This window comes from Capra hircus, chromosome 10 (assembly GCF_001704415.2).
Source record: "Capra hircus breed San Clemente chromosome 10, ASM170441v1, whole genome shotgun sequence".
NCBI classification, from domain to species: Eukaryota; Metazoa; Chordata; class Mammalia; order Artiodactyla; family Bovidae; genus Capra; species Capra hircus.
Window position 1 is genome coordinate 13355168 of NC_030817.1, and position 27361 is coordinate 13382528.

At 46.8% G+C, this 27361-nt stretch overlaps 1 protein-coding gene and 1 pseudogene across 9 annotated transcripts in view; one reads left to right on the forward strand and one right to left on the reverse strand.

The window, feature by feature from the left end:
* NRXN3 (neurexin 3) overlaps positions 1-27361 on the reverse strand; it is a 1815686-nt gene that overhangs the window by 1369372 nt on the left and 418953 nt on the right. The window lies entirely within an intron of this gene.
* LOC102174033 lies at positions 23990-24731 on the forward strand (annotated as a pseudogene). The gene is made up of 2 exons (XR_001296224.2): positions 23990-24092; positions 24215-24731. The product of XR_001296224.2 is annotated as a mitochondrial import inner membrane translocase subunit Tim10 pseudogene (transcript).

A 27361-nucleotide genomic window follows, 5' to 3' on the forward strand; every position in this document is an offset into this window, starting at 1 on the left:
TGCTGGCTGCCTCAGAGAGAGGTCTAGAGGCTGCTCTCCTATCTTCTATGTCTTTCAGGCTGAAAGAGAAATGAGGGTCTTCCCAAGATATTCTGCTTATTGATCTGAAATCCTAGGACTTGCCCAGCCTCCTCTGCGTTGGCCAGTATCAAAGACGACCAGAAATTTCTGCAGCTCCCTCCTTGCTATGTGATCTCCATAGCCATTACAAGATCTGTTTTCTCTTCATTTCCATTAATTAATTATTCTGTTTTGACTGCGCCCTCACAGCTCTGACAGGGGTGGGAAGAGGGCAACAACTTTATTAATAAAGTCATTATATTACATCTAGAGGTAATCGTGATGCAAGAAAGTGAACAAAGGACATCTGAGTAACTGAATGAGAGACCACATGTCTCCCCACCTCACTTTAATAATTCCCAGGTGTCTCACTGGCTCTTTTCCTGTGAGCCATCTCTTCAGGCCCCTGACAGCTCTCTCTCTGGCTCTTTTAGAATATAACATAAAGAACTCTAATGGTTCCACAGATCAGTGTTGTCAGAGGCAGAATGATGATGGTTTCATTTGACTAGTGGTATAAGGATTAGTAATAACACACTTATATAGTACTTTCAAGAACGCACTTTCACGTCTGTTGTCTTGTAGAATTCTCATGACAAACCTGAAGGGTAGCTGGAGGAGGTCTCGTCACCTCCGTTTCACAGGTGGCAAAACCACAGTAGAGACGGTTAACTGATGCCTTCCCTCAACTACAGGCTTGTTGCAGTACTGGCCCGGGGCCCTCTCACCCTGAGACCTAGCGCTTTCTCTCCCTAAGTAAGGAAAGTCGCTCAGTCGTGTCCGACTCTTTGCGACCCCATGGACTGTAGCCCGCCAGGCTCCTCCATGCATGGGATTTTCCAGGCAAGAATGCTGGAGCAGGTTGCCATCTCCTTCTCCAGCGGATCTTCCTGACCCAGGGATCGAAACCCGGGTCTTCTGCACTGCAGGCAGACGCTTTACCATCTGAGCCACCAGGGAACCCCAAACAACAGCTTAAACAGCAAGGAGACCTGGGGGAAAACACCATCCCACTGGAACCCCAAATAACCATTTGGATGTTAGTTCAGTATCTGGAAATACCCTGTGGCAGTAACCCCTAGGGCAGAGATACTGATATAAGTAAGAGGGAGGAAGGAAAGAGCAGTTTGCCCAGTAAGATCTTCACTCAGGGTTTCTCAGCCTCGGTGCTATGAACATGTGCGTCCAGCAGTTCTTTGCTGTGGGGCTGTCCTGTTCATCATGAGAGATGAGCAGCACCTCTGGTTGCTACCCACTAGATGTCAGTAGCACTCTCTCTCCGCCTCCTGGTGTGACAAGGAAAACTGCCCCCAGTTATCCCTGCCAGTCATCCCCTCGGGGTGCAAAATTCCTCTTGGTTGAATCCATGATATTATGATGTATATAGCTTCTCTCTCAATCTTTCTGTCTCCTTCTCTCCCACCCCTACCCCTGCCCTAGGAGGTATTTGCTGGGCTATTCATCCCCAGCCAAGATGGCCAAAAGTCCATACTCGGGAGTTTGAAGCTTACTTCTATCTCTGCTTCAATGAGCCATCTTGGGAGAGTTCTCTTATCTCTTGGAGCCTCAGATTCCTTGCTTGTCAAATGCAAATTATACCACGTAAGTTCTAGGACTTTCATGAGAAAGCCTGGCGTGCTGCAGTCTATGGGGTCGCAAAGAGTCAGACGCGACTGAGCGACTGAACTAAAATGAGATGATGTATATACAGGCTGAGCATGAGGTCTGAATCAAACCAAGCATCCAATAATATATAGCCAGTATTATTTTGGAGGAAAGGATTTGGACTAGATGATACATAACTGAGGATGACCCCTTCAGGTAGAGTTTGCTCCAGCTGCCCCCCTCCTACAAGGCACTGTCCCAGAAGAACTACTGTGCACCTGGGAGAAAAGCAGTGACTTCACTGTGAATATGAAGGACTTTGTAGCCCATTAACAGTCTCTGCCTCTCCTTGGGTGACCCAGCACAAGTTGTCATTAATGACGAGAACGTTTATGCTTGGATATGCATCTCTGTGACCTGCCCGAAGTCTGACATTCTAATTACTTGCTGTGGCCTACAAGATCTGGCCACTGCCCTTTTTACCACCCTTACCCACCTACCACTTTCCCCTTCATCTGCTCTTTTTTCTGTTCCTGAAATCTCTAAGCTGGCCCTGGCTTGGTTTTGGTCTATAGCTAGGGCCTCCTGCTTGGAATACTCTGCCCCTGGAATGCTCTCTCTCTATGGCTTCACTGAGCTCTTGGCTTAAATGTCACTTCATTACAGAGTTCACCCCTGACCTCCAAGTAGCCTTATTCTAGCCACCTTCAGTCACCTTACCCTCCCTCACTTTCATCTCAACTCTCCTGCTTTTTCTCTGCATCTCCCCTCACAAAGTTAGTTTCAAGAGACCAAGGGCTTTCCTTTGTCTGCCATCATAGCCTAAACACCTAGAACTGTGTCAGGCCCAGGGCAAATAGTCTAGAATATTTTTTGGATGAATGGTTAAACAGCCTCCTGAAGGGCAAGTCCCATGTCCCTACAGCTCCCACGACACCCGACGCTGGTTGGCAGGAGATGCTCAGGGACTAGTCAATTGACCTGCAGTATTTACTGAGCACCAACTGTGATCTCTGGAAGCTGCTAAACCTCGGAAAACTCTTCCTGAGAGGCCAGCTCTGTCCTTGACGAGGAAAGAAAACAAAGGGATGGAAAGCATAGCCTACAGTGTCCTCTGGAATTCCTCAATCCTTCATAGCTAAATCTGGTGCTGACACTTAGTATTAGGCAGTGGGCTGGAATGGGGATTTCGGGTGTGGACTCCTGGCCCAATTATGTACCCACAGGGGTACCCAGGAAGCACCGTAGGGACGTCCACATCATCCAAGGAGTTACACTGTCGGTTGTCCTGGAAACCAGCCAGGTCCTCAGCAGCCATCCTGACTGCCACTCACCACGACCTGTGCGGGCAGCCCAGTCCGTCCCCATCACACACCAGGTCCCCGTTTGTTTAAGAGCAGAGGTCGGAACTGCAGTGTGTTTAGGGGCAGGGAACCATCACGACCTCACAGATGCTGCCTCTGGTCTCTGGCGCACAAACCCTGCCCTATGAGGCAGCAAGGGCCCCTGAGGTCTGCAGAACCCCTCAGAGACCTGGTCCTTCAGACGGGGCCGGCGGCCGATGGGCTGGCCGGGGAGCAGGCACGCCCTGGACGCCGGGGCTGCCACTTCCACATTTAGACTGCATTGCATTACCTCACCACCAGCCAATCGGCACCTCCTGGGGCTCAGCACACATCCTCCCCTCGGCCACAGACATTGCTTCATGTCCCTGTCCACTCCTGGAGCACGCAGCGCCCAGGGCCTGCTGGTGGGGGCTGGGGTAGGGTGTGTTGGGGGAGTCGGGGGGCAGAAGGAGAGGGGAAGCCACCAGAGCCGCTGGGCACCCACAGCCCCTAGCCCCGGGCCCTCCTCCACCACGCATGCCACATGAGCAACACAGAGTGCAGTAGCTGACAGGCCCAGGCCCCTCTCAGCTGGGAGGAAGATGGCAGAAGGGTAGGACAGGGTGAGGAGAGCCTTCAGCCTGCTCACAAGAAGCTGAGCTCTAAGCCACCAACAAGAGGAAGGGTGAGGTCAGTGGTCTGCAAACCCCTTTAAGCCAGGCCCCTGCCAGCTATGCTCGGGGTGAGGATGACTGTTTGCCCACTTCCTAACCCCAGCCCCAGCTCACCTGTGCCCAGGACCAAATTTCAGCCCCTGGCATCTCCAGCGACCAAAAAGAGGAGCAGAGATTACTATTTTAGGAAATCAGAGGGTCCTTACAACCAAAACAGACCCAAGTTGTTAAAGAGAGAGGCTTGGATCTTGGGATGCGAATGAGCAAGGCAGACTTGGAGCCGGCTGACTGGTGGGTTCCCGTGTACCTAGCCCATGCTCAGGGGAGCTGGCTCCCAGGGGACAGGGACAAGAGAGAGACTGGGGCAGGTGGGCTTGCAGTGAAGCTGCACCACCCACTGCTGTGGGCTGCACCCACCCCCCACCTACCCCACCCCGTGGCCTCCTGGAAGGTCTGCAAGCTCATTCTAGAGGGAGATGATCAGAGAAGGGAATTTTATCTTCATGCTGTCTCACTTTAAAGGTTTTTTCCTCCCGATAGAAGCAGAGATGTTAGCATATCTTTAAGTAAAGAAAAGAGGGGAGTGAAGGGGACAGGATGGGAAGCCAGGATAAATCTTTACAGACTGTTCAATATTTTACACAAACACAGCGCTCCAGCAGCAACCACGTTTCCACAGATGTGCCACTCGTGAGCATGGTTAATAGCTCTGCACACAACGAGGGCGGAAGTGTGGCTGGGAACGCAGGGAAGAGATCCTAATGAGAAGCAAAATCAGACGACTCAAGAAAACCTCCACCCAACCAATCCAAGTCTCTGTGGGCACACAAGGGGCAGGGGTCGCTTCCTGCCCCTGTGGTTCCCTACCCCTAACTTGTAAACCAAGAGGGCATCTCCAGTTAGACTTACTGTAGGGGCTCTGTCAGTGTCTCCCTCACGAGAGGGATCCATGTTCCAGACCATCTTGCCAGTTATCCAGCCCCCAGGTGTCACACCCCATGCCCAGAAGGGAGGTATCACAAGTACAGGTGAGAGAGACAGATGACAGCCAGACAATGGGTGTGCCACACGCGGAGCAGACTGCACCATTCCTAAAGCAATGGGCTGCACTTGAGTGCTCATGAGGACTGCCCTGGTGGCCCAGGGGTGAAGAGTCTGCCTGTCAACGCAGGGGTCACAGGTTCGATCTCTGGGACGGGAAGATTCCACGTGCCACAGAGCAACTCAGCCCATGCACCACAGCTGCTGAGCCCGTGCTCCACAACTACTGCGCCCTCAAGACACAACCACTGAAGCCTCGAGCCCGTGCTCCTCAACAAGGGAAGCCACCACAGTGAGAAGCCCATGCACCGCAACGAAGAATAGCCCCCACTCGCCGCAACCAGAGGAAGCCCCACGCAGCAACGAAGACCCCAGCACAGGCCAAAATCAAGTGCTAATGACATTTTATGGAGGCAAAGAGGTAGCAGCCTGAGCGGATCCATGGGAAATTGATCCTGATGTCATGCTTAGACAGAAGGGTTATTCTCTCACCTCCCAGCCCTCAGTTGAAAAATCTGGGTAGAAAGACATATTTTTCTTCAATACAGCCACCATGACAGTTGGAAAGTGATTCTTCAAGGTGGAAGCAGGCCAGGAAGGAACAAAAGCCACCCCGCGCCAGAAGACACACGATAATGACTCCTTAAGTCACCTCCCCATTTGGAGAGTAACTGATGGGGGATCCCTCCGGCATCAGGCCAAAGTCCCAACAACCACTTGTGAAAGATGAAGTGGGCCCTGAAAAAGGGTTAATAAGAAATCACTTGCCATCAGCTCCCTAAAAAGCAATAAGAACCAAAAAAGACAGGTGGAGTTAGGAGAAAAGCTTCAGTCCCACTTTGCAAAGCCAATTTATTTTCAGTCATTTTTTATTTCATTTATTACCTAAAGGATAATGCACAGATTTTCAAGACCTGGTTAAAAAAAGAAACCTATTGCATAACTGTAAGAGGCCTGGCAGCTATTGTTGTCATGGACAAACTGGACATCTCATCTCAGAGAAAGGGATTCAGAGGTCTGAGGCCTAGGTATTCTTTCAGGGTGTCCAATGAGCCAGCTACCCAGGCAGAAAGGACAGGAGATTCCTAGAGGTCACAGTTTGAATCTAAACAAGTGATACATGGGGAGGGGAAGTCACCTGTGAACCGAGGATGGATGTGGGGCAGGAGTCACTCAACTGTAGTCTCTGGTTCTCTTTTCCTTCAAGAGAACAACAGAATCTGGTATCCACTCTTAGAGGCACTGAGCAGACACTGACCAAACCACCCACACAGAGGGTGGAGGAACCATGTAAATTTCCAGGTTGCAAGACCAATGGACACAACCTCCAGGCTACTCTAAGGAAGAATAAGGCAGAGGTCTCCATTCTCCCTGGGGATTCTCAGGATTTGCCTCCCAAGGCAGGAGACACAAGAGGTGCGAGCTTGATCCCTGGGTCAGGAAGATCCCCTGGAAGAGGAAATGGCAACCTAAGGGAAAATTCCATGGACAGAGGAGCCTGGCGGGCTACAGTTCATGAGGTTGCAAAAGAGCTAGACGTGACTGAGCATGCATGCACACGTCCTTCTCTCAAGCACTAAAACAGAAACACTGAACTGCAGAACTGGAGAGGGCTAGTCTATTTCCCTCCCTCACTACCATTGAGGAAACTGGGTCTCAAAGAGTTCATGACTTGTCCAGGGCCACACACAGGGCTGAAATTAAGATCTAATGCTTCTTCAGCCAATGGCCACTATGCCCGAGGCCACTCAAAACACTGCCCACAGACCAGTAGCATCAACAGCACCTGGAAATTAGTTAGAAACAGCCCTGAGCCCACCCAAAACTTGTGAATCAGAATTCACTGTTCCCAAGACCCCTCAGCTGAAAAATACACACATTAGAGTTTGAGAAGCATCATCCTACCCAGCCCTGACCCTGTGCGAAGATGGGGCAACTTCTCAGCAGGCACTCTGTTCACCATGGCAACTGACCAACTCAACTCCCACTGGCCCTCCTGCTCTGCACTGGTCTTTGAAATGTTTTTATGCGGACACAGCTCACTGCCTCTGAAAACAGACCTCTTCCTGGCAATAAGTAGACTGCCCAGTATCAATAGCACTAAGGTGTCACCTAATTAAAGCCAGAGGTCTGTCCATATCACAGTCCCATCACCTTGTCTTCTTAAATAAACAGCATTTTACTTCTCTGATAACAGTCACTACACACCATATTGTTCCATCTCCTCTTAATTTATTGCAGTTCATTATCCTAAGAAGAAATAGACTCAATCCCCCATTCCCAAACCCCAGCAAGCTTTCTCTTTCTGCTCTTAAATGTATAGGATGCTCACTCTCGATGAAGAAAACGTTTAACTTCCCGTTAGGGTTGGTCCAGCGTTTGGTCTCAAGTCTCCACTGTTTGGGAAATGAAATGTTTCTATATCCATAATGCCTTAAAAAGGTACTCGTTGGAACATTCATTCATTACATAAGAGGTTGGTCTGCTCCCCATTCCCTCGATTCATATGCTAAGCCCAGGGAGCAAGAAAGGACCGAGTCCACCTTCTGCATCTCGGGTGAGAGGAGTGGGACGCTGTGGTCTTTGCAGTCAGGGGCCAGACGAAAGAGTGACACTTCCACAGGCCACATGCCTGGGAGCAGTTCTTGAAAAGAAATGGCCTGTTTCCACATCAAAAAGAGCACGAGGCAATATTAACTAACAAGGCCTCCTAGCCTTGGCAGGGGACTCTTCACAACCTTGGTCCTGAGCCACTTGCGGAACTCCTCATCCTTTGATTTTCAACCCTGATTGTACCCTTGCCTTTGACATCTTTCCTCCTCTGGACAAGAAGTCCAGGCTTTTAAGGGCACTCAATTCCTCCCTCTCACTCTGCTGTCTTTGGCTGCCCCCAAACTGTGTCCTTGGGACCAGCCCAGTCCCAAGGACACAGTTCCTAAGCCTAGCCAGGGCAGACATCCTACTGCTCCAGGTGCCTCTGGCTCAAGACCAGAACTAGTATATTTGCTTATTAGAAAACTGGTGTGAGTTGTAGTAACTGCTCCATCATGCCTCGGTCTTTGGGATCACACGGACTGTAGCCCAGCGGGTTCCTCTGTCCATGGAATTCTTCAGGCAAGAATACTGGGGTGGGTAGCCTTCCCCTTCTCCAGGGGAATCTTCCCATCCCAGGGATCAAACCCCGGTCTCCTGCATTGCAGGTGGATTCTTTACAGTCTAAGCCACCGGGGAAGCCCAGAGCACAGCTAGCAGAAAGACCTTGTACCACTCTCAAGATTCGAGAGACACATCCCTCATACATTTACCGAACCAGGCAACAGACGATAAGTGCCAAAGATAATCTCACGTGACAAGTGCTGGCAGAGGCCAGAGATGAGAGAGTCTTGAAGACTGAAGGATTTGCTGATGCCAGTAAGGTCAGACTTACATGGGGCTGTAAAGAGAGGGTAGGGCTAGGACTGGCAGAAAAGTGAGGTGGATTGGGTTCGCTCTTTCAGAAGTTTCCTGCAGAGGGTGGAAGCCTTCTTGGGTGTCTTCAGGGACAGTAGCTGTCAGCAGTCTCTCCTGGGAGAGGAAGACACGCAAAGGGACAGAATAGAAGGGAACCAGCTATTCAGGAAAGGGGGTGTCCCTCTGCATCTCAGAGGTGTGGGCTTCTTGGGCCCCTGGATCTATTCAGTGCTGAGGTCCAGAGTGGCCTTAATCTGTGGAAGGCATGCCCCATCTGAGAATCTTGGCTGGCAGGCCTGCATTGAAAGACCCCCTCCAGTCCCTTCCAAGAACCTGCAGGTGCCAAGCAGGCACACTGTCTAAACCCTCGGCACATCCTCATCTCAGAATGCACCAGATTTCAAAGCAATGAGCACAGCTGAAACACCGCTATCCACACACACTGTGCATTCCACAATCCGGGTTTTGGGGTTTTTTTTTGGTGGAACTATCATTATTGCTGTATTTCCTGCCAATATTTTCTATAGTGAGTATGAGCTTCCACTTTGTGACTTTATTTTACATCTCTATTGATTGGGTATACTCTGAAATAGGATAAAAAAACAGAGCAAGGCCCCAAAGTCTCTGGGCCAAGGCAGCTGGATCCTGGGGCAAGGGAAACGGAAGAAACGTCCTTAAGGCCTCCATGCGGCCAAAATATCTTGGATGCCCCTTGACCACCATGCAGATCAGGTGTATATGGTGTTACATTTCCACTTACACTATTTACTAGGATTCCTGCTACACTGCTCCAAGGAAGGAGGATTATTATCATTATTATTATCATCTGCATTTATAATGCTGTAGCTCCAGGCCCAGAGAAGCCAAGTGATTTCCCTTACTCCATCCAGTCACTTAGTGGTAGAACCAAACCTAGAATGCAGATTTTTTTCACATGTCAGCCCTGGGTACTCTCTTCCAAGCTGACTTAGGAACCCAAAGAAAGTAAAATAAGAGGAAAAGGGAGAAAGGGAGAGGGGGTACCTCACACTTAATACTCCCTTTCATTCCAAAGAGCAATAATTTAGATGTGAATGAATTTTCTGTTATGAATTACATCTTTTAGGAAAATACGTCAATACTGAAGAAAGACACAAGAGAAAGTATGACATGGGGGTAAATGTTCAGAAGAAGGATGGGGTGGTAAGTACTGTACCACAACTTTCGTCATTCAAAACACCAATCATTGAGAAAGTATCAGAAATAAACAGCAAGGCAGGCAAGAATCCAAATTCTACCCTAGAGAATTCAGGTACAAAAGCTTATACTTGAAAAAAATATCCCCTCAGATTTTCATTTGGTTATTTACTCTTATTTTTTACTCATTTATTCTTGCTTTGCACACCCTATTAACCATCTTGATTCTTTCAGTTCCTGTAAAAAATCAATTTGAAAATAAAATTAGAAAGTGACAGGGCTCCTACCAGTTTGCTTATGGTAGGAACAGCTGATATGCAGACAATGAAGAAGAAAGCCACACACAACTAAAAAAAAAAATAAGCTAAAAAACTAGTAAAGAATACACAAACACAGACATATGGTAGAAAAAGCCCTATACTCAACACAGCAATAATCACACTCATCATTACGCCCTGAGTCTTTACGGAAAAGCTAAACCATGATTGCTATCCTGTAACAATTTTAAGAAAATGAGAAAGCATTCATTTTGGAAAGATAATTGGCAGATTAGCTCAGAGTAAAAATGGTCTGAGGTGTATAAAGGGATAAAATCTGAAAAATTCTCTTGGCAAGAACGTCTGTCTCAAAATGGGGATCTTTTAGCAGCATCTGTAGAGGATTGGTTCTCAAACTCTAGCATCATGAGAATCACCTGGAGGACTTGGTGAGCTCAGTGGATTGCTCGTCTCATTTAAGCTTTACAACAATCCTGCGCTATCATCATTCCCATATTCCACCGGGGGTGCACCACATTTCAGAGGCTAACTAACCTGTCCAAGGTCATACACCAGAAACTGCTGATTCCACGGCTTGGACTGGTGCCTCTAACAACTTTCCAGGTGATACTGATGGTCCACGGATCACTTGAAGAAGTACTGCTTTAGAGACTAACCAGGGAATATAGCCATAACAGACAGAAGAGGACCTATAACAGATACAAGAACAAGTGAATGGGAAAGGCCAGATTCTCCTTCATGAGCTGCCCAAAAGGACAGCCACTTCTGTGTACTCCTGAGACTCTGGACCCAGAGGGGGCCAGTGGTGAAGCTGGGGTGCTGAATACCAAACCATTACATGATGCAAAGTAATTCTTTCCTTACCCAAGCTTTGGTGCCAGGGTCTTTAGAGAAGCCCCAGTGGGTCTCAAACCCAGCAATCCTGAAGGAAATCAACCCTGAATATTCACTGGAAGGACTGATGCTGAAGCTAAAGTTCTAATATTTTAGCCACCTGATGTGAAGAGCCAACTCACTGAAGAAGACCCTGATGCTGGTGAAGATTGAAGGCAAAAGGAGAAGCGGGTGGCAGAGGGTGAGACAGTTGGATGGCATCACTGACTCAATGGACATGAATCTGAGTAAACCCCAGTAGACAGTGGAGGACAGGGGAGCCAGGAGAGCTGTAATCCATGGGGTTGCAAAGAGCTGGACACAACTGAGCTACTGAATAACAACAGGTCTCACTCCCTCTTCAAGCTTCTCATCCAAGGCTCTTCCTGGGAGAAAATGTCCCAGGGCATGGATGGGATATCTAGGCCCTTCTCTAGCATTAGGGGTATGTGCTTTAATTGCCCAGGAGAGAGCTGCCAACCAGTGTTGTCAGGGACATAGTCCCCCGGGAGCCTATCAAATCCTGCAACACAGAATGTGTTGTCACTGGTAAATGACACGCATGAAACTGGATTTGCCATTTGCTCAAAAGCTTTCAGTAAAACTGTTTGTCAAAGATGGAAGGTAAAAGCAGAGGCTGAAGGGCGGCTGGCTCAACTTCCTCCAGCTTCTTCAGGGCCTGAGCACAGGTCACACGGCTTACTCAAGTGGCCTGGGGACAGTCACCACCCTAGCACAGAGCCGAGGCCAAGGACCACAGACTAAGCGAAGAAAACGGGTGCTGTAAGATAGTTACTTACATATGAGCACGTCCTATCGGTCAGGCACAGCTGAGGGTTTTATCTCTATCATCCTGGTTCATCTTCACAATAACTCTGCATGACTGCCATCCACACAGGTAAAGTAACTTGCCCAGGTCACACGTTCCCAAAGCCTTACCCCACCTGGTCTATGCTGCAGAGCTCCTGGGGCCCCTTCCTCCTGCCTGGCTATTCCTTCTGAGTCTCCTTTGCTGGACCCCCATCCTCTCCCTGATTTCTAATCCAGGTTGAACAAACCAGCCTGTATAAAGACAGTAAATTCTCTTGGCTTGGCGGGCTGTAAGCCTTTGTCACAACTATTCCACTCCACCACTGTAGCTCAAAAGAGGCCTTAAGACAAAGAAAGGCAAAGAGCTGTGTTCCAATAAAACTTTATTTACTCAGAGCAAAAACAATCCAGCTGCTGTCTACCATCTCCTCCTCTAAACAACAGGTCCCCAAGCCTTCTTCTGGATCAGGCTTTCAACCTCTTAATTATTCAGTCAAGTCTGTGTCCCCATTAAATTTCAGGCCCCTAAGTGGCATGTTTATGCTAATGACTCCCAAATTCTGAACTCCAGACTTCTCCCTAAACTCATTATCTTCTGTATCCAACTACCTATTTCATTTTTCTCCTTGGGTATCTCAGACTGAAACTCAAGAAGTCCAAAACGGAATCCCTAATTTCCACCCTCCTCCCAAATCTGCTTCTCTCTCCGCTCTTCCCATCTCAGTGAGTATTAATTCATCCCTCCAGCTCAGGCCAAATATTTAATACCTTGATGTTTTTGGTATCAAGTTTGCCCCTCTCTCAATAAACCTTGTCAGGCTTACCTTCAAAATCCAGCTGGAATCAGACCTCTTCTCCCACCTGTTTCACCACTAATACCGTGGTCCAAACCACAATCATCACTGACCTACATACACTCAACATACAGATAGCCCACATACATGAAACATGATCTGCTTCTCTGAGAAGGATGGTGGTTCAGTGATTAGGAGGGGGCTCTGGAGCCAGACGGCATGGATTAGAACCATGACTTTATTAATAATAGCAGAGAGACCTGAGATAGCTCACTTCACCCTTTTGGGGCTCAGTTTCCTCAATAAGGAGATTGAAATGTTACTGGCTTCAACTAGGTCACTGAATTGCCTGAGTAAATATATATGAAAGGTTCCAGAACAGTGCCTGGCACATGAGAAATTGTCAATCAATGATAATTGCATATATGGACACATATAGCAGATTCACTTCATTGTACAGCAGAAGCTAACACACTGTAAAGCAACTATACCCCAATTAAAAAAAAAAAACCAGGAAAAACTGGTTAACTGTGTTATTTGAAGCAAACAGTGTGCTATGCTTAGGAGGATCCATGGTCCACTCGCTGCAATCTCCCAGCCCCAGAGGAGTCCAAAGCCCACAGTGTGGGAACCTCTGCCCTACAGTGCTGACTTGCAACAAGTGAAGGGGCAACTTTGAAAGCCCCCTGGGAGATGCCATCATTCACCACCAGCATCTTGGTCCAGGAGAGTTTTCAAAGCAGTGTTCACTCACTACAGATACACTCAGAACCAACTCTATCTCGATCCTAGTGTCTGTAAGCCGAGCTCATTAAGAACCACTTCTATTATACCAAGACACAGGTAGCTGTACTCTGAGTGTTCGTAGACATTAGAAAGAGATTGCCTGTTTGTAAAAGAGGTTACCTGCTTGTAACCAATAAAAACTTCACTAGTACCTTTAATAAATTGAGAGTTTAAGATTCCACTTCAGGGGGAATTGGAATACTTAAGGGTATTGGGATTTTTCATTATAAATAATGTTTCATTATTAATATGTGATCATTGTTAAAAGGAAATGTAAAAAGAAGAAAATAATTATAGCCTTCCCTCCTCCATCCCACACACTATTAAAATTTTGGTGAGCTTCAGGAGGAGTAAATCTTAACTCCATATTCTGGCTTGTCATCTTTCTGAGAACACCAGAGCTCTGGATCGATAAGGGAACTGACCTCCCAAGCTTTGGTCTCCCTGGTGACCCTGGCTGGGCCCCAGAGACAACAGGAAGGGAAAGTAGTTTCCCTGTGTGGATGCTTGTATCCCTGAGGCCCCATTCAGAACCATAGGGTTCCTTGCAGGACGGTAATCAGTGGGATTTACACATTCCCAGCCTATTGCACATGTGAAGGCAAAGTGGGGTGGTATGCGTGTATGCAGACACGTCTGTGTATACCTGGACAATTTCTAGAAGGGACTGCATGAAATTGATGATGGCTGTTACTTCCACAGAAAAGAACTGAGTGTCCGGGGTATATGAAATTTTCTTTGCATTGCGTTTACTTTTAAAATTTTATTTAACAAATATTTATATAGCACTTCCTAGATCATCTGTTAATATTACAGCATGCCTATGTATTATTCTCTGGATAATAAGCATCTGAAAAGAGATACTGACTGGTGATAAGATAGAGAATCAGCATAGGTGCTTCTCACACATCAAAGCAGTAATAAGAAGGGGGCTGCAATGTGGGGGTGAGCACACCATGAAACTACAGATGTGTTTTAAAATGCAGCGTGACCTGGCCAGCAGCTGCTCAAGGCCTCCCAAGTTCCCTAAACTCCAGGTCTCCAAAATCCTGAAAGTCGGGAAATCTTGAAGCGTCTCACTCCAGCCCTTCAGATGGGAACAGCCACGGGGTCATCCCACGAACGCCCTGAACTATGCCTCGCTGCCAGGGAGCCACCTGTTTCCTTTACTCCAGCCTTACAGAAAACAGACCTAAGAACATTCAGCAGGATGCTGTGGCAGTTAATAAACATTTGAAGGAGGACAGATACTGGATCAAAGAAAATTACAAAAGGACCTTCATGAAGAGATACAGATGCTGAGCCCTTTGGAGCCCTACCAGGGCTGGTCCTAGGACGGGCTGAGCTCAGGTGTGAGCAAAGTATAAATTGCAACAGGTATGTGTACGTGTCAAGGTAACTCCTGCTCTTTCTCTTCAGCTCCTCCTGCTCTGGAGTAACTAGGCTCCCACTAAGCCATCATGTGGGGGTACAGGGCTAGCCAGCTGTACAATCTCAGAGCCCAGTTGTGCACAGTGAAATCAATACAACATCAGAGAGCAGAGGAAGGAATGGTTTAAAAAAAAAAGGTCCCTGTCAGAGAGAAGAAAACAAATGCTCAAGCAAGAAAAGTATTCAAAGAATATTAAAAGACAGAAGAGTCTTTTTATACACCTGTAGAGGAAGTTAAGAGCCTATGAGATTGAAACTATTATTCCAATATTACCATAGTTTTTCATAAGAAGAAACAGGCATACAGAGGTGAAATAAGCAGCTAGTGTTTGACTTGGAAGAACTTGTTGACAAATGCCCACTGTTATCATTCAAATTCCTTCTCATGCCCCATGCTAGTGATTTTCCAGCCACAGCTACAATTTACAGTGCAAGCAAGACTGGAGCAAAACAGCTTAGGTGAGCTTCTGTGTACCTCCCTTGGCCTCATTAGCAGGATCTTCTAGAGTATTGAGATAATGGAGCACAGACACTGGGGGCCACTGCGCTGACCTTGATTGAGCAGGGAGACGTGCCCACGGCTGTTCCTTCCTCTCACTGGCCTGTGCCCCAGCTTATTTCCTTGCCCTTTGCCCCATCATTTCCTGTTTTACTCCATCCCTGCCCACGCATGTCTTAATCACACACTGATGAGAACCCAGGTGGATCTCACTGTGGTCTTAAATACTTTCTAACAGTTCAATCTGAGTTTGAACCCAGGCTGGAAACGAAGCTACTGACTTTCTTAGCAAGAGAAGTGGAGATGTACTTCACCCTAAGGGACATATTAACTGAACCGGTTTTATCAAAATATACTCAGTTCTAGTAGCATGCTTGTTTGGCTCTAACTGAGCATTTTCCATCCAGAAGCAGCCAACAGCTGTGTGAGGGTAACTCCAAGATACTCTTAAGTAAAGCACATGAGTAGCTGGAGCCCAGGAGCAGGTGTGGGGGTACATGTGGGGTTGGGGGCTAACAGTGACAGCAGTATGATGCCTGAGTCCTAGCATAAACAAGCAGGGGTCACTGGAGTCCATCTAGGCATAGAATGACTAGACCCTCACTGACTGGCTGAAGCCTGCATCTGAATCCCGTAACAGGCTTGCAAAAACTCAGCTTCCAGGGCAGTTGTTCTCTGCAAGCCAACTGGCACAAAGCAAAACAAACACCACGGAAGCTCCAGGAAAGAGAACCTATAGATGCTTATTTTTTAGAGGCTTGGATTCTTCCTCCTGTTGCTTGGAGAAGCAGCCTCAGATCCCAGTCTCTTTGTCCCCACTGGTTGGTGTCCATTTCTCAGTATGTGCACCCTCTGTGATCTAAGAAGCCTTACAGAAAGCTCTAAGTGGGTAAAAGGTGTTAATTCAGCAACAGTAACATGCTTCCAGGCCCCAAATGCCTCAATTTAACATCTGGCTTTGACTCAGACAATACATTCAAAATACCAACATCTCCTGGGTATTCTCCAGGTCAAGAGCTCTTCAAAGTACGTCTCTCTCTTCAGCACTACAGTAATACTGGAGCCAATCCTTACTCTCCAGAGGAATAAAGCTTTCTTTTTATTTTTGGATATCTTAGAGCTTGGATAAAAGGGAAATAAGACAAAGGGCAAGCAAAAACAAATCAAAGATTCATCTCTAAGCAGACTAACCCACCATTTCCATGGACAGAAGTACATGCCCTGGTCTCCTAACCAACCTCCAGGTCTTCAGAATCGCTCTAGTGAAAGTAAGTCCCAGGGGGAAAAAAAAAAAACACTGTATCACAGTCACCCCACCTCAGTTGGTTCACAGCAAGAAATTTAATCAATCTAAGCAATTGAGATGTCCCTTAAAAGCTTATCTGATTCTACTCTAAATCTGCAAAGCTTACCTTTTGTATATACTAAATAATTAATATTGCCTCTGATAAATTATGTGTTCAGAATTCAAGATACATCTGCTTGGGAACCTTAATGTGATTTAACAGATAAAATCCACTATTTACCTGAATCACCTGTCAAATTTTGAACCCAGGATAAGTTATGCCCCCAGACATATGTCGATGCACCCAACATTCACATAGCTGGTTTAGATGACTCAATCACTTAAAAATATTCCTAATTTCTCTATGAACCCACAAAAAGCAAAGCACTCTTGCAAAACCAAACCAAACCAAACCACCAATGCTGCTTGGAACCAAACAATCAAACAAAAAGACAGCTGGGCCCCAGAATTCGTGTTGTGGTGTCATCTCAAGGGAGTGTTAAACCAGGAATCAGCAGAACTGGGCTGCAGTCAGTTTGCTATTATTTACCTATAGAATAGGAGGCAAGTCATTTAACTCCTATGATTTTCAGTTGCTATACACATGTTAGTTTTTTTTTTTTAATTCACCATAATTCCTCTACATGCAGATATACTAAAATACTAACAAGCTTTTCTCCAGGCAAGTTTTTATCTGCATCCATGTCTTCATCCACACACATACCCATATAAATAACTATCTTCTTGGAACAATACTGTATTAAAAAAAAAAAAAGACTGAATTCTTAGCTATTTTCTGACCCCCCAAAAATTTGAAGATTCTGGGAATAAAGAGAAGTAACAATTACCCTGCTACTGGTGTAGGTGGCAGAGACATGCAGTAAACGCCTGCTGACTCAGAACAGCTGGAAAAGAGCTCTTACGGATCACTGAACATTCCAGAGAGGTGAGACGTGGTCGGAATATGTACAAGGTCAAGTGGGCAGAAGACCGAATGAGAGGGATGTGTGGACCAGAGCCTGGGGCAGCTCTGGAGTCACTCTGCAGGGAAAGAATCAGCCCAAAGAGAAAAACACGCAGGACCGAGAGGGAGGTCAATCACAACAGCCAAGGTGGAGAGTCATAAACCACCCCCAGAGTCAGCAAGAGTCAAGAGAACTGGAAAACCGTGAAGTCTCATATAGTTAGTGGAGCTGGTTCAGGCTTTCCAGAGAGCAATTTGGAAATATCTACCACAAGCTTTAAAAATAAGGATGCCTTGTGACCCCACATGGGAAGTTGCCAATGTGGCCCCTGTTTTTCACCCCGTCCTGAATGCACACCTTGGCTGTATAATTCTGCAGTCCCCTCCACCTGTTTTGCCCCTTGATGCTGGGCTCAGTCACATAATTTACTCTGTGATGTTCGTAAATGTAATCTAAGCAGAAACTTGGAAAATATGTGGAAGAACAAGCTTGCTATGTCTCTGCCAATGACATGAGAACACATTCGGGCCAGCCTGCCAGAGAATGGGAAGCAATGGAATAGAGTCAAGTTCCCCCAGGCACTGGGTCCCAGACAGCCTCGATCAGCCAACAGCCAGCCAACTGACACCCAGGTAAGGAGCCACCCAACCAAGATCAGCAGAGCCAGCTAGTAGACCCCTAGTTGTTCCCAATCTTGTGAATAATGCTCATCATTTGTGCTACTGAAGCCCTGCTTTGCAGGATTACTCTAGCAATAGATAACTAATACTTCCATCAGCTCCACATCTAAAAATCTGTCAAAAATAAACATACATACTCATACATATGTACAAAGGCCTGACTACATATATGCTCATCATGACACTGTTTATACTATCAAAAATATAGAAACTATTTACATGACAACTAAAGGGACTAGTTAATCATATCATGCTACGTCTGTATAATGCAATACCACCCAGTCACGCTGCAGAAGAGCAGTTCCTAAGATGAAAAAGAATATTTACTCGGCGCTAAGTCAATCAGCAAACTGTACAGAATGATCTTGTATCTGTAAATATATACAATTATGAAAAAAAAAGGCTGAAGCATAAACACCAAAATATTAGTATTTTGTCTGGGTGGTGTGCTTATGGGAGATTTTTAGATTTCTGATTTAGCCGATATGCCTTTTCTACAGTAAACTTGTATCTTTCGAAATACTTTTAAAAGTACTGCTGAAAATTAAAAAGCAAGACCTCAGCAGAAAAGGCCATTGGTATTGTTCCTGGAAATGTGAGTAACGAATGGAGATGATAAATCTGGACCGATACCAATCAGGAGCCAAGGCCACCGAGAGGGGAGGGCACCGGAAGAGACGAATGCTAGTAGGAAAGGTCTGAACAGGGCGAGAGCTGCTCTTTCACCTGACTCTCTCCATTTCCTCCTTTTAAATCTGGAATGGGGAGAAAAAGGACAGCTGCATTATTAATGCATTAATTATGATAATATTCTGTGCGCGACTAATACATGTCAAACCATCCTCATACCAAATTGAAAACTGACATTTTTACTTCATGAATATTGCTCCGTCAGTGACATTTATTGTACATTCCCAATCTTGCAACAGTGAATGTCAGGTCAACTATCAAGCAGTTGCTTTCCTTCCATTTTATTTCCTATTTTAAAGCCGTAAGCTGTCACTGTTAATTGGGATGCAAAGTCAGATTGCACCCAGAGAATCTGAGGCCACCGGCTGCCTGAACGTCTTTCTTTGGTCCCGGGGAAACAACACTACATCAAGGTTGCCCATCTATGCGTGTCCTCTTCTTTATCCTACCTAAGTTTTAAATCATCACCACCACCCTGGATTGCCCTATCTCTACTTTTTGTTTTATTTTTCTTCAGAACACTCATGAATACCCAGAATATGGTATATTTACCTACTTGTTGACTGCCTATCACCCCCTATTAAGGGCAGGAATTTCCGTTTTGTTGTTGTCCAGTCGCTTAGTTGTGTCTGACTCTTTGCAGCCCCACGGCTGCAGCACACCAGGCTTCCCTGTCCCTCACCATCTCCCAGGGCTTGATCAAACTCATGTCCATTGAGTCGGTGATGCCATCCAACGATCTTATCTTTTTCTTTTATCTACTGCTATATTACCAACACCTAGAATAATCTTTAATATACTAGTGAAAGTCACTCAATCTTGTCCGACTCTTTCAGACCACATCTCACACGCTAGTAAAGTAATGCTCAAAATTCTCCAAGCCAGGCTTCAGCAATACGTGAACCGTGATCTTCCAGATGTTAAAGCTGGTTGTAGAAAAGGCAGAGGAACCAGAGATCAAATTGCCAACATCTGCTGGATCATTGAAAAAGCAAGAGAGTTCCAGAAAAATGTCTATTTCTGCTTTATTGACTATGCCAAAGCCTTTGACTGTGGATCACAATAAACTGTGGAAAATTCTGAGAGAGATGGGAATACCAGACCACCTGACCTGCCTCTTGAGAAACCTATATGCAGGTCAGGAAGCAACAGTAAGAACTGGACATGGAACAACAGTCTGGTTCCAAATAGGAAAAGGAGTACGTCAAGGCTGTATATTGTCACCCTGCTTATTTCACTTCTATGCAGAGTACATCATAGGAACGCTGGGCTGGAAGAAGCACAAGCTAGAATCAAGATTGCTGTGAGAAATATCAATAACCTCAGACATGCAGATGATACCACCCTTAGGGAAGAAAGTGAAGAGGAATTAAAAAGCCTCTTGATGAAAGTGAAAGAGGAGAGAGAAAAAGTTGGCTTAAAGCTCAACATTCAGAAAACGAAGATCATGGCATCTGGTCCCATCACTTCATGGGAAATAGATGGGGAAACAGTGGAAATAGTGTCAGACTTAATTTTGGGGGGCTCCAAAATCACTGCAGATGGTGACTGCAGCCATGAAATTAAAAGACGCTTACTCCTTGGAAGGAAAGTTATGACCAACCTAGGTAGCATATTCAAAAGCAGAGACATTACTTTGTCAACAAAGGTCCATCTAGTCAAGGCTATGGTTTTTCCAGTGGTCATGTATGGATGTAAGAGTTGGACTGTGAAGAAAGCTGAGCGCTGAGGAATTGATGCTTTTAAACTATGGTGTTGGAGAAGACTCTTGAGAGTCCCTTGGACTGCAAGGAGATCCAACCAGTCCATTCTGAAGGACATCAGCCCTGGGTATTCTTTGGAAGGAATGATGCTAAAGCTGAAACTTCAGTACTTTGGCCACCTCATGCGAAGAGTTGACTCATTGGAAAAGACTCTGAAGCTGGGAGGGATTGGGGGCAGGAGGAGAAGGGGACGACAGAGGATGAGATGGCTGGATGGCATCACCAACTCAATGGACGCGAGTTTGAGTGAACTCCGGGAATTGGTGATGGACAGGAAGGCCTGGCGTGCTGCGATTCATGGGGTCGCAGAGAGTCAGACATGACTGAATGACTGAACTGAACTGAACTGAGACTGTACACTCCGTGGAATTCTCCAGGCCAGAATACTGGAGTGGGCAGCCTTTCCCTTCTCCAGGGGATCTCCCCAACCCAGGGATTGAACCCAGGTCTTCCTCATTGCAGGTGGATTCTTTACCAGCTGAGCCACAAGACAGGCCCAAGAATACTGGAGTGGGTAGCCTCTCCCTTCTCCAGCAATCTTCACAACCCAGGAATCGAGCCAGAGTCTCCTGCATTACAGTGGATTCTTTACCAACTGAGCTGTGTTTGGTAAATGCTGAATGCAAGAATCACTTCGCATAAATGGACTTCTCAGAATCCTCAGAGGTGAAGTGTTCCAGCCAAACAGTTTATTCCCTTTAAACCATACGATTTTCTGAATCCCAAGTTCTTAGTGACCTACAGAATGACCCATTACAAAACAGACTTTTCAAAAAGCTGCATCATTCAAGCACTCATTTTTCATCTCCTGTTTCATATTTACTCTTGAAAGCCCTCAACTGCACTCCCCTGCTGCACCATGTGTCTATTGTATCGCTAACCCATAATCATTCATTGGTCACCAATTCTCAGCTGCCAGGATTCCTGGAAATTTTCACCAGCCTCCATCTACATAGTTCCTAAAAATGATAATCAATAAGCATTTATTCATAACTCATACTGTTTTCATCACATCACACATCACTAGGGAGGAACAAAGGGGGAACAACACAGGCTCTGATGGCAGATACGTAAACTATAGTTGGAAAAAGAAAACTCTGAATGTGATGTCATCTGCAACTGCGGCTGTAACTTCAAACTTGCTATGCCGCAAAATGAGCTTACTATATATCTGCCAAACTTCTTTCCTAGCATTTTCCTGTGCAAATGGCATGTGGCTAGCAATATTAACTGATAAAAGCATGTCATTATTATTTAGTAAGTGACAGTTTATAAATGGTTACAGTGATTATAACCACAGCAATCACACAAAAAAGAGAACTCATGATTTTTTACCAGTACGGAAATCAACAGCTTTAGTATTTTGTATGTTTACGAAATAAAGACGATGTGTGTATATCCATGCATGTAAAGGTTCAATGAATAAAGCACAACAGTTACTAAGCCCCTATGGCTGAAGGAACTGAGAAGCAAACAGGAAGGGAGAAGCAACAGATGGGCCATGAGATGCCTAGCACTGCGCCAGAAGTTACTGAAGACACAGAAAAAGCAGACATTCCCTGCTGACCCTTCCCCAGGTCTGGGGAGCCACATGACGTCATTTCTACTATTTCAAGAAAAAGTATTCTTCCTCTCAAAGAGAGATCAGAGTTTTAAGAAATGAATCTTTCAGTTCAGTTCAGTCACTCAGTCATATTCAATTCTTTGTGACCCCATGGACTGCAGCACGCCAGGCTTCCCTGTCCTTCACCAACTTGCGGAGCTCACTCAAACTCATGTCCATTGAGTCAGTGATGCCATCGAACCATCTCATCCTCTGCTGCCCGCTTTCCCTCCCACATTCAATCTTTCCCAGCATCAGGGTCTTTTCAAATGAGTCCATTCTTCGTATCAGGCGGCCAAAGTATTGGAGCTTCAGTTTTAGCATTAGTCCTTCCAATGAATATTCAGGACTGATCTCCTTTAGGATGGACTGGTTGGATCTCCTCAAAGTCCAAGGGGCTCTCAAGAGTCTTGTCCAACAACACAGTTCAATAGCATCAATTCTTCGGCGCTCAGATTTCTAGTTGTTTATTATAAAGAACCTCCCTTTATACTAAAAAATCTCTTTCCTACATTTTGGAGCTAAAATGTCCCTTTCTTTTATGACACAGTGGCAATAATAGCTGATAAAACTTTTTTAATAAAAGGATCCTTAGTTTGACAGTACCATATTGGTCATCATGATTATATATTTTTTTTAAGATTTATTTTGATGTGGGCCATTTTTAAAGTCTTTATTGAATTTGTTGCAATATTGCTTCTGTCTTATGTCTTGGTTTTTTGGCCACGAGGCACGTGGGATCTTAGCTTCCCAACCAGGGATCAAACCTGCACCCCCTGCATTGGAAGGTGAAGTCTTAACCACTGAACCGCCAGAGAAGTTCCGGTTTTACAATGTGACTGTCAAACTCAAAAGTCAGACCATCACCACTCTCGGCTTCCTTCCACCGCCAGCAGTGGTATCATGGCCACAGGGAAAGGCTGATGTATCCTCTATCTCAGGATATATGGGTATGGATGTACCTGTCGCCAAGTCCTGATACATTACATCATTACACATAGAGGCAGAAATTAATATCAGCTAAAGAGCAAACAGGCCTTCAGGGAGATTAAAACTCTCCATGTTCTGAAATAACCATTTGAAGCTCCTGGACTGGTCTGATCCAAGGGGAGGTTTGGTTTCAGATCTAGATGCAGAGAACAGCCCATTGGGACACTAGGAACCGAACACACCAGAGACGTCCCCGTGTAGCCAGCCCAGGCCGGGGCATGCGACACACTAGAGGGGAGCAGCCTCGCTAAACAAGGCTCCCTGGTGGCCATGAGAAGCCTGATAGCTGTCAGACGAGTGTCACTTGGACACACCAAAGAGCAAGTGCAAGAGGAGGTGGCGGCGGTGAGCCTGGCACCGAGAAGACAGAACGAGAGAAGCCACAGAGGCAAGCAGCGCGGTCAGGCAGCCTAGGTTCGTGTCCGGAGAAACACCAGACGTGAACTGCAATTCCGTTCTCCACCCAGCTTGGTTCACGTTTTACACACCAGCACTGACTCTTGAACGAAAAGCCCCAGAGAGGCAGGCAGGAGCTAGGTACATCAAGAGCCGGCCCCTGGAGCTACCCATCGGCTCTCCCAAAGAGCGGAGAAGACAGCAGTGGCAGCTTCTCAATGCACTCACATGGGGAGGAGTGAGTGCACAGCTCTGGCAGGGGACGTATCCATTTAGTTGTGGAACATCTGACTGTGAACCCTTCAACACACAGAGGCGTGGTAACTCAGGGAGGTGACTTGTAAGTGAGAGGCAAGAAGAGAGAAGGTTTATAAAAGCTCCAATGAACGACCAGGTTTATACAGACCCCAAGAGAAGTCTGTATAAATTTCTAGTACAGACCCCACTCGGGGTTCATCTGGGCCCCAAGACCAATACGTGCACGCTCTCCATGTTGCACCATCGTATCTGTTTGTGTAAGCTCATGTGACTTTTCTTCTATACACCCACCCCTTTTCAACATCAAAATCAAAAGAAATGGGGGGGGGGGGCCCTGGGGGCCGGAGGGGGAGGCCCGGACCTCGGGGAGAGACTCGGAGCACGCGGTGACCCCCACGACGGCGCCGCCGCTCCAGGGCTGTGGCCCCGGGCCCGGCCCCGCAGGGCCGCGTCGCATTGGCTCCGCAGGGCCCCGCGCGTTAGTGCAGGCCGTTAGGGGCCCTGTCCCGGACCCCCGCTTCTTCTCCTGGAAAGACCCCGACTTGAGGGGCTGGGCGTCAGGGTGCCGGGACCGCTCTGCAGGCCTGCCGTCGCCGGCTCTGCGACCTTGGGCGGGGCCTCGGTTCCCACGTCTGACGCTGAGTGCTTGAGCTTGCCGAGGTCAGCGGCCCCTCCTGGTCGGCTGCCCTTGCGATTCCTACACGTCCTGCAGCCCCTGGACGGGAAAGCGGCTGGGCGGGCTGGGTGCTGACCGTGATGTCTACCCCCACCCCCAAACCCAGGAACTAGGAGGCCCGCTGGAGATCTCTTCCAGGGCGCAGGGCTGAGATGGACCCCCTCAGGGCCCAGCAGCTGGCTGCAGAGCTGGAGGTAGAGATGACGGCCGACATGTACAACAGAATGACCAGCGCCCGCCACCGGAAGTGCGTGCCTCCCCACCACAAGGAAGCAGAGCTGTCCAAGGGCGAGTCCGTGTGCCTGCACCGCTGTGTCTCCAAGTACCTGGACATCCACGAGCGGATGGGCAAGAAGCTGACAGAGCTGTCTGTGCAGGTTGAGGAGCTGATGAAGAGGGCGCAGCAGAGTTCTGGGCCTGTGTGAGGCGCGGCGGCACACCCTGAGGTGCACCCCACCCTCTACCCGTCTACTGAAAGTGCCCCACGTTGGGCATCTGTGGAGACTGCCCGGCCTGGACTCCTTCTGGAGAGTCTCTAGGAGCTGGAGTATGATGGAGCCCTTTCCCAGGCGGGCCCTGTGACTGTGTGTGTATATATATATTATATATTAAAACAAATTTGTTGACCAAAAAAAAAAAAAAAAGAAGTGGTATCTGGTAAATAACTGTTGATGTCTAATATCCAGTAAATGCTCGATGTTTGTTGAACTAAAAAGATTTGAAATGGAGATGACCACAGCTAAGCGGTATTCCAAACATAACCCTATTCAATAACCTTTTATCTCATTTTCTCACTCACTCGGCAGTATCTATCTTGACAACAAAATGACTACTTTCCCCAAAAGGCAACTAATGCTGCACACAAAACTGAAAATTCATTTTTATCTTTCGAGTTCGAAGATAAAATCAGGCCTCCAATCATCAGATTTGGTCAAATTTGCCTCTTAAACGTTTCTTTCTCTCTCTCCTCTCATCTCACCTCCATCCCCACTTTCTCAGGTGACTGCCTCCTCATTTGTCTCCTCGCCTGGTCACGTGTCCTCCAATCCATGTTCCAGATGGTGGTCAGTTATTTTTAAAATGACTTGTGATATGACACTATACTGCTCTAAAAACCATCACTGGCTCAGCATCCTTTACTAGCTGAAGTGGAAACGGACTTGATGAAGGAACTTGAGAACCATATATGGAAGATGACCAGAGGTGCCAGGAGGCTGCAACAGCAGCAAGGGTGATGTCCTAGGAACAGCCTGATGGGGTCCCACTTACCACTGGACCACTGCCATGGGCCACTGCCCCCCTCCCTGGGCATCACCAGCATGAGTTCTTCCTCCCACCCACTGAGCCTGGCTCGCAGGGTTCTCTTGAGGCTGGGGAAAGCGAAACTAGCCTCTGGGGGCTTCAGTAGCAGAATGAGGGCCCATCTGCCTTTCAGCAAACTGCTCAAGCACAGAAAGGGAGCTCAGCTACTAGGCAGCCTCAAAAAAAAAAAAAAAAATCACAAGTGCATACATTCATCAAATCCTAAGCTCCTCTTTGCTAACCTCTGTCTGCGGAAGTGGTAGGCAGACAAGGATGAACTCTCCTGCAGCTCTGTTCCATCAACACAGCTCTTGACCACACACAGAGGAATGAAGACCCCCCCACACCCCCGACTCTCTCTGCCAGGGCTCTGTAAGACGGAAGACTGGCCAGGCGCCGCTGGAAGACTGCCTGGCCACCCAGAGTTGCATAACGGACTTCAATTTAGTACTAGAACCTAGAACCAGAATTAACCTGACAGAATTTCCTGTATTTCCTAGCTGAGCTTCACAATGAACCATAAAAAGCTCTAAAGCTTGAAAAAATAAATAAAACAACAAATGGTTAGAATAGCTGCAAGAAAAACCATGCCACCTGGTACAGCATCCAGTCGGTGCCAGGAATTCTACACTGGTAGGTAACATTTCATGCTAACAAACACTGTTTCGGACCACATGTTCGTAGCCCTCCAAAATTCCCATTTTTGAAATTCCAAACCACAACATGCTAAAAGCAGGAGGTGGGGCCCTTGGAAGGTAATGAAGTCATGATAGTGAGCCCTCAGGAACAGGGTTAATGCCTCCATAAGAAACACGAGAGGAGTTGATTTTCCTCTCAGCCATATGAGGATACCTAATCTGCAAGCACCTTGATGTGGGACTTCCCAGACTCCAGACACGTGAGAAACAGCTGTTTCCTGTCTAAGTCACCGAGTCAATGGTACAGTCTGGAGGAACTAAGACAGACCTTTGAACGCAGGTACTATGCCCACTGTCAGAGGAGGAGCTGGAGCCTGGGCCCCAGTCCTCCAGGCCAGAGCTACCTCAAGTGTGGTCCCTGGACGTCAGCATCTCCAGAGAAACTGTTAGAAGTACAAGGTCACAGACTCCACCTCAGACCGGCTGAATCAGAATCTCAGAGGGAGCGGAGAAGCAACCTGTAATTTAACCAGCTGTGCCTGTGCTTCTGACTTCCACTCAAGTGTGAGGCCCACACCTCCACAGCAGTGTTTGCAGAAGCGTGGCACGATTTCCCTTGAGGGTATGACACATTTGCCACATGGATGAACTTTTTAAAAATGTAACTGCGATGTATCCATTTTAATACGGATTGGTTTAAAAAAAAAAAAAAGCTCACACATTAAACCCATGATTTCACAATTTCACAGACATACTGCTTAAGGAGATGTCAAATCTCCTTAAGGCAAATAAGAGCATCACTATACAGAAAACCAACACAGTTGCAGAAAGTTACAGTAAGATCACTGAACCTGATAAATAAATTACTAAAGTCTAGGATACACTTCATAGCTCCAGTCCCAGCTGTAAATTAGCACTGAGAACAGGACCCACTATCCTTTCGAAAATCTCTTCTACGTGATGCCCAAACTTAACTTTAGAACCTTTGTCCACGGCTTTCAACACAAATTAAAATTAAGAGAGAGGAGTTTGTGCTTCTATCTCATCTGATAGGGTAATAGCCTAGAAACCCTGAAAGACACAGCGAGCAGGAATGACTCTACAGGAGTGGACAGGAGCTCAGAATTGGGAAGCTGCAGGGAACAAAATCTGCCATCTACCCCGATTACCGGTCCCAGTCTTATCGGCCTCCCATCTCTGGACACTGTTGGCAAAAGGACCTGCAGGCTGGCAAGGTGAAAATGCAAAGGGGCAGTCAGAGCTGACATCATCATTTTTTCTCTACTACGACTAATAATGCTTACTTACTATTA